The following is an 8,301-nucleotide window of genomic DNA, read 5'->3' on the forward strand; positions in this document are numbered from 1 at the left end:
TTTTTATTAACATTAGTATGTGGGAACAACTGCACGTTGTAGTAAAAAGAAAAACTGTCTTATCCAGACCCTCAAGACCCTCCTCCCCTACAAAATCTACATAAAAGAATATAATAATTGCAAAATAATTGACACAATGATGAAACCTGTATCACTGTAGAGGAGACTCTGCTGCAATTCTTTGTACTCTTGTTTCCAGGATGTTATTTCTCTTCACAAAAATAGTCATCAATTCTTCTTAGACATTATCCTAATGATTTGGGGTCAGTTACAATTGAATTTTAAATTAATTACAATTACAATTACATAATTGTACAATTGTCATTGATACATGTATGCATTTTAAACCATTGACCGTAAATATAATTGCAGCTAGTCATAACTTACATGACCAGATGAGATATATACTACGGATAACTAAAACAGTCTAGGTAATAGTCTCAAGGCAAAATCTCTTGCTTTTCATTGTTTTAAACCCTACTGAAATCTGAAAGTTCTAATGCTCCTTTTAAAAGCTCAAAACCAGTTTGTAAGTATTGTAGAGTTAAAGTGTTTCTGGATCTGATACGGCAACATCTAACTATATACTCATCTAAAGGGATAGCCAGCATGTTAGTATTTCATTTAAGAGAAAACATCCAGACATAATGTTGTCCAGCAACACAATCTGTCCTTGCGATACACTGTAGTGCAGCTGAAATTAAGTACTGCTGAAGGTTTTAGAGGTACAGAAAGAGCTCCAGAGAAGAAATTTTAAAAGCGTTTCAACTGCACTTCTGATGATAAAGAACATAAAAAGTTTAAAAAAACAAGGTTAAGTACAAATCCAAACGACCAGCGAAAATACGAAATGAAAATTCCACTTGTGACGCAAATTCTACTCTACATTGTACTGTCAATGTTATTTTGTAAAATATATGTATCACCTTGCAATGTAGAGTAGAATTTGCGTCACGAGTAGGATTTTCATTTTGTATTTTCGTTGGTCATTCGGAATCCTACTTAACCTTGCTTTTTTTAATTTATGTTCTTCTTTGTGTTGATTTTTTAAAGTATTTGTTTAGTTGCCATTGTGATGCTTGTTGATTTTACACAAACAATAATTTTCTTTATTATTATTATCATTGTTATGACTTTACATCATTTATGAGAGACAGCATTGAATAGACATGCTGAAGGAATATCAACTATCCTGATGACAAGTGAAATTAATACTAGTAGTCCTTGTTGATGAAGCTGTGAGCTGAGTGTCCATCTTCCCTGCAATGTTGCAGCTTTTCCTGTTCCTTGAGGCTGTTGTCATTCATATTATCATTGCATATCATAACATTAATTATTTGATTGTTAACGACCTGGGGGCGTAGCCCCTGGTTGTTCCTATAATTGATTTCAACCACATGAGATGTTTGTATATATATATATATATATTTGTATGTCCACGCTTACATTTCTTCTATACATGTTATATTGGAGAAATAACAAGCCTTAGCAACCACCCGCCCACGCTCCCTATGTAGTGGGTGTGGTCACGGCAAACAAAATGGCGGCTTACACATGGGACAAAGTTAAGAGCTTTCTAACAGCAAGGGAACATAAAGATACTGTTTAAAAACTTCTCTTGAAGCATTTGAAGGTAGAGAGAACCTCTATAAGTCTTAATAATGACCAAGTTGTATTTGAAAGGTGGTGAAATCAATTATAGGAATATTTTTTACACTGTTACGCTTGTTTTTTAAATAAAATAAAATCACACACTTGATAACACAGTAATATGTAAGATTAATACCTCCTTTTAGCTGGAAACCTCCATTAAAGTATTGCAGTAAGTTGATTCCAAGCGTAACTTGGTAAAAAAATTAATTGCTTCTTCCAGAGCTGCAGATCTGCATCTGAGCATGCACGACCACACCCAAATTTTGGAGCACATGCTTCTTTACTTAAAAAATGGTGGCATGCAGCTATGATGGCTTATCCAGCAGTCACAGTATCACTTTTTGTTTACTTAAAGAATGATCTAATAAGACATGGACCAGCGCATAGACTGTTGGAGTAGATTGGTGTATGAATTATCCTTGTAGCATCAACTCATACTGAGATACACACCGACAACTGGATTGACTGGACTTAATGATGAAGATGATGATGGTGATAAAGATGAAGATGAAAAAAAGTTGCTGAACAAAACGGCCGGTTCGCCAATTTTTTACTTTTCACTAAGAAAATGTCCAGAGCCACGCTAGTTGTACCATTGGAGTCCTCTGGTCAAGATAAGGTCCTCTATAAAGTCTGGTAAGCATAGGAGCTTGTTTTCCCGGTATAGCAAGGCTGCAAAAGTCGTGGTAGCCATTTTGTTTGTGGGTGATTACTTAGTAACGCTACCGTGTTACTAATAACCAGAAGCTTACCTGTTCTGTGTGCAGCTGTTGACCTTGTTATTCACAGTTAAGATTCTTAAATGAGACTCACAAAGGCAATGCAGAGGAGGAGCTTCCTAATGAAGTGGAAATCCTGCATCTTCCAATTAGTTAGAGCTCTGCAACTTCTAGTCCTGAATCTGATACTGAAGTTGCTGGTAGTAGCCCATTAGCAAAACAGCCTAAAAGGAAAGTGCTATGCATTTTCTTTTTGGATGGTATTAAAAGCAGACACCACCTCATTGTTGAAGATAAAATCGGTTACATGTATAGCAGGTTTTTTATGATAATTATTTTCACAAATGACTCGTATCTGGATGTTTGTGAAATTAAATTTTGCTACTTTCCATTTTTTGCCATCTTGTACCATATGAAAGTGATTTTCAAGGAATTTAATTCCGTGAATCATGAAAGATCCATTAAATTTGTTATCTTTAAAATATGGTATTTCCAGAAAGAGCCTTCCGTTGATCCAGATTTGAGTCCAATTGAGTGGTTGAAGAAAAATGAAGATTGTTTTCCTAGAGTAGCCAAGATAGCAAAGAAGGTAAAGTGTATCCCTGATACATCAGTCAGCTCAGAGAGTTTTTTAACTTCTGGAAACATAGTTACAAAACTGAGATATAGCATAAAACCTGAGAACGTAAACATAATTATTAGTATTTTTTTAACAAGAACCTCCAAGCTACACACTTTAGTAGGGCCTCACTGACTCTTTGCCGTCTGTTTCTCTAATTGCATATTTGATGATCATGTGTGAAGTAGCTGCTATTGGTTTGTTAAGTCTTTATTTATATTGTGTATATCAACTATGAATATCATTATTTTAAATACAGCACATCACAGATGCTATAATTATTAATAAAACTTAATTTATAGTAAATTAAACATAGTCAGATGTCTTTTTCATTGTTGTGAGCAGTCACAGATTAATGAGGAGAGGTACAGCAGCATCTTCAAGTAACTTATGGTGGGATAATGAACTAGTTATCACCAAACTCACCACTGACATGAATAATAAGACTCAGGTTCATCAAATTTTGTCAGTTGTTCAAGTTCCTGTATATCAACTGCTTTTCCTTGATTCTAACTATGTTCAAGTTAAGATCTTGGACTCTTATTTGTCACATTGTGACATTATGTTTCTTATTGCTATAATACTCAGTTCTAAAGCTGAAAAGTAGCAAGTTGTGTTACTAGGATGCATATGTACAATCCCTGCCCACAAAGTATTGCATAAAGGCATAAAAAATGTAAAAAAGGTATGGCTGCCTATCTTAGCATTTGCTGCACGATTATGCTGTCATTTTCCTTGTCTTTGTATTTGCATGAAGTTATGATAGTTTTATACTTTACATATAATTGTATTGGCCTTTCCTTTGAGTCTTGTACATTGTTCAAAGTCTGTTTTCCACTTCTTGATTGTAGCTATTTTATTTTATCCACCTATGCAAAAACCGCACATTAGTGGCAGTATTGGTGTCAAGTACTCTTCAATTGTCCATTTGCTTTGACTTTATTTCTCTTTTTCTATAACTGTGCTCTAGTTGTATCATATATCAAAGTACCAGAGTTTTGGAGAGGATTATAATAAGAAATTGCTGTCTGTAGCATTTAAAATAAGAAAGTTATTACATTATGCAGATTTTAAAGTGAAAGTCAACCTAGTATAGTGGAGTCACTTCCCTTATTGTCGCACATGCACAATAAAATGATAATGTTTACATAGTGTGGTAAATTAATATAGAGTAATTATATTTATAGAGTAACTAAAAGAATGTGAAACATTAAAGGAGCGAGTCTAAGTAAGCTGAATAATCTACAAGTTGGAGCTAGGAAAGCAATTGGACATACCTAAAATTTGTAGATATTGTTTCAGTTATCTTGCTAAAAATAAAGTTATCGTGCATATAATTGGAAGCAGTCACTGATAAATCATATTTGAAGATTGTATATCTGCTTTGATAACCTAGGTTTGCTGCTAGAGAAGAAACATCACCTAGAATAAATCTCATCATGATTGCAGCTACAGTACATGCAGCTTTCTCACTTGCATTCAACTTATAAGAGTCCCTTATATCAAGGAAAAGATAGTATAATCTGCTTTCCCAACCTTTATTTTTCTAGAGAACTTTTTGACAGCAATAAAGTCTTATCTTGCTCACCGTTTGTTGCAAAATAAGCTCAGAGTTGCTGATAGCCGCCACTTTATTCATTGTGACCACACCCACATTCAATGAAAATTAGACTATTAAACTTTTATAATAGTTTGACAACCTGCCCGTACATACACACAGACATTGTTTCATCTTAGTGGGGCGAGCTCTGGCTCACACCAATTATTCCACGACAAATGTAAAACATTTTACTGGGCCGAGCCTGATATGCATTTGTTTATCTCAAAGCAATTTTATGATTTCTTATGATAAAATGAAAAGTAAATCATCAGTAGCTTATTATGTGAGAATAATGTCAATAGTCTTGCTGTTGTTGGTGCCATTCCAAGTAAGACTCATAAATGATTCTGTATAGCATTATCACAATAGAAAGAGACTATCATCACAAGGTTAGCAGTCAGTGGATCACTGCATGTACATGAAGTGGTTTATCTCTACTTTCTTAAGTTTCTTGCTGATTGAGAAGTGTCTGCATGGGCAGCAGATGAGCCTTTTCTTGCTGCAAATCAGCTCAAGACATGCTTCTGTTTCATAGCCTTCACAAATGCTATTTTTGTTTTATTGCAACCACACCCAGATCAATAAAACAATGAAAATTAAACTACCGCCTTAGATCATTGACATTAAAGACATAGTAGCACACACACACACGGGCATGAGCAGAATAGGCATGACTGGACATGCAAGTACATACAAACACACATACAGTAGACTTTTTGTCTGAGTGGGGCTTGCTCAGGCTCGGCCCAATAATTTGTTAACTGTATAGAATACTCAAATAGTGATAACTTGATTAGTGTTATTTGTTTCAGCCCTAAGTGCAACTGAAACTGTAGGTACTGGTGAAGTTGGAAAACTGTCAGGAGGTACAGAAGTAGCTCCAGAGAAGAAATTTTAAAGTAGAAACAGTAAACATTAAGGTCCCCTAGGCTTCTATATCATTACAATAATTATAATTATAACAATATGCATACAAAATGGAGGAATAAGTTATCGTCAACTACTTGATAGCTTACTTAAACAAAATTATGCAGAACTAGTTTCATAATAGCTTGCTCGCCACTTTTCTTTAAGCCTTTGCTCGTGCTAAAGGCACGGCATAAAGAGATGCCACGTTTCTCATCGTTCTTTCCTTCACTGACAGCCATTGAATAGAGCTCGAGCGAGCTAGCCGGAGCAATGTGTGACATTGAAAAATCACGTGAGCTATCAGCTGGTGGTGGAGGGACGGGGAATCTGGTGCACCACATTTGTGCATTGCTCCAAAATGGCCACCGACAGCCTCTCAAAGAGGTGACCAGTGAGCAGTAGTTTCATCAGAGTCCAAACAGATCTAAGGGCCTGCAGACAAGCAACAGAATTGATGGTAGAAGTAGCAGCACGACACAAAGGAAATGCCGGCACTCCTGCAAGCAGAAAGATATTATGATTATTATTTTTATTGTTGTTATATTATTATTATTATTCTCACCGTTAAACATACTGGTATAATCACTTTTGGTAGCTTAGGTAATAGCTTCGCTAAAACCACACGCTTAAGCAAAGCTATATGTATAATCTTATTTCTCTACAAATCAAAGTATTAAACTCCGCTTTCGTTGTCATTTTACATACCTACATGAGAGCAAAGAACAAAAAATTACTTGTGAGTAGCAATGAAGCTATACAGCATAAATATAGACCACGATTTGAGAATTCTGTTTGTGGGAATAAGATGAATTGAAATAGGCTAACAACACACCTGGGATCAATTAAAATTATGCTTACATAACAGTTAAGCCTAAAATAATGCAATTGGACTTCTTATTAAGATTGCGTTGTCATGGTGTACTGACTAAAAATTCATTACAGATGCAGAGAAAATGCTCCCAATTGAACCGAGTAACAAAACATGATCACAATGAACATATAGAAGTGTGACAATCAGTGTTTTCTGTATAATGCTCAGCTACTTGCCACCTCACGAGGTGTGCTTTTGAGCTTCTTTTTATAAATTTTTGAATTTAAACCAAATTTTGTGAAAAATTTCAAGGAGAAACTTCTTAATTTTTATAATGTTTTTCATGCATATTGAGAATCATTTCAACAGACTGCAGAAATTATTAGAAGCGGAATGTAATTGGAAGGAAATAGTTGATGCAATAAAAATAAAGGCAGTTTCACTGAAGAACTTCCTGATATCAGAAAAGATGATGAGCCTCAATTACTGGGTGAAATAATAGGAGCAGTAGCTGATTTTGCTGAAATGCATATAAATGTACCTAATTTAACATTACAGCAAAGAGAGGCAATACTTAATGTAGATCGAAAAAGAATTATTGATAAATTTAAGACTCATTTCATAAGTCAAAAAGAAAGTGAAGACTTATTAGAGAATGAGTCTTCAAGACTACTTAGATTAGATGAAGTCACACCACTAAAAATGTTTATTAGTGGTGATGGTGGAACTGGTAAATCGTTTTTATTAGAGGCAATAAAATGCATAGTAGATGACATGGCATCCAAAAAATGGTCAAATTATGTGAGCTATAGTAGCACCAACAGGTATAGCCGCATTCAATGTTGGTGGACTAACAATACATATATTATTTCAGCTACCAATAGAGCATGAGGTAAGGACAGCTGGATATTGAGCTTTGAATAAAGAAGCTCAGAAAAGAATAAAAATGACAATAAATGGTATCCAATCAAAATCTAGCATACTCATTTAGAAAATATATTTGGAACTGATAAATTGTTTGGATCTAAAAATATTTTATTTGTAGGTGACCTTTTACAATTTCCACCTCATAATGGTAGACAAGTATTTAAATAAATTAGCAACAAACTAGTAAAAACTAGACTTACAGCTGCAAATGCAGTTAACATATGGAAAGAAACAGTAAAATAAGATGAACTAACAATCAATGAGCGACAAAAAGGAGGCAAATCTTTCTTTAAGATGCTTGATTCTGTTAGGCATGGCTGTCTGACTGATGAAACTATTGATACTCTTAAGAGTCGCATATTTAAGTTTTCAATACAAAAGAAATATAACGAGTTGGAAAGTGAAGGAACAAATCCTCCAAATTGCCTATTTTCTAAGGTACACTCCTGCCAAAAAAACCAATGAATTAAACGGATTAAATAGAATTAGCATGTGTTGATGTTGTTAATGAAAGTGGTAGCACAGCAAATTTTGACAACAAACAAGAAAAAATTAGAAAAACAAAAAGATCAATCAACTAAAGCAGCTGGTTTAGAAACTGTATTGTCTGTAGCAGTATAGTCTGGTAACCAGCCCCTTGCAAAACATGCGTAGGGTCTGGTATCACGCCCATATAGCATTGGTTCTGTAGCGCAAAAATTTTGCGGCCCAATCAAATTGCAAGACAAATGTGACGTCACCGTAAAAGCGTGACGTCACATTTAAATGGCGGCTCTCGAAAATCAAGAAGCAGTTGTTGCCGCTAGGGCAGCAGTTTCTCTTGGTTACACAACTATAAAGCCAATGCAGAAACTTGTAATTGCATCCATATTAAGAGGGAAAGATGTTTTTGCAATACTACCAACTGGGTAAGTTTATTGAGCGCTAAATGCTTGCTTCAGGCTTTACTGACTGTACTCATTATGCAGCTATGGCAAAAGTCTTTGCTACCAAGCTCTGCCTATAGCATTTGATCAACTTCACCAGTTAGCTAATGGTACAACTATTGTTCTAGTTATTGGCC

This window comes from Amphimedon queenslandica, unplaced genomic scaffold (assembly GCF_000090795.2).
Source record: "Amphimedon queenslandica unplaced genomic scaffold, v1.1 AMPQUscaffold_13390, whole genome shotgun sequence".
NCBI lineage: Eukaryota > Metazoa > Porifera > Demospongiae > Haplosclerida > Niphatidae > Amphimedon > Amphimedon queenslandica.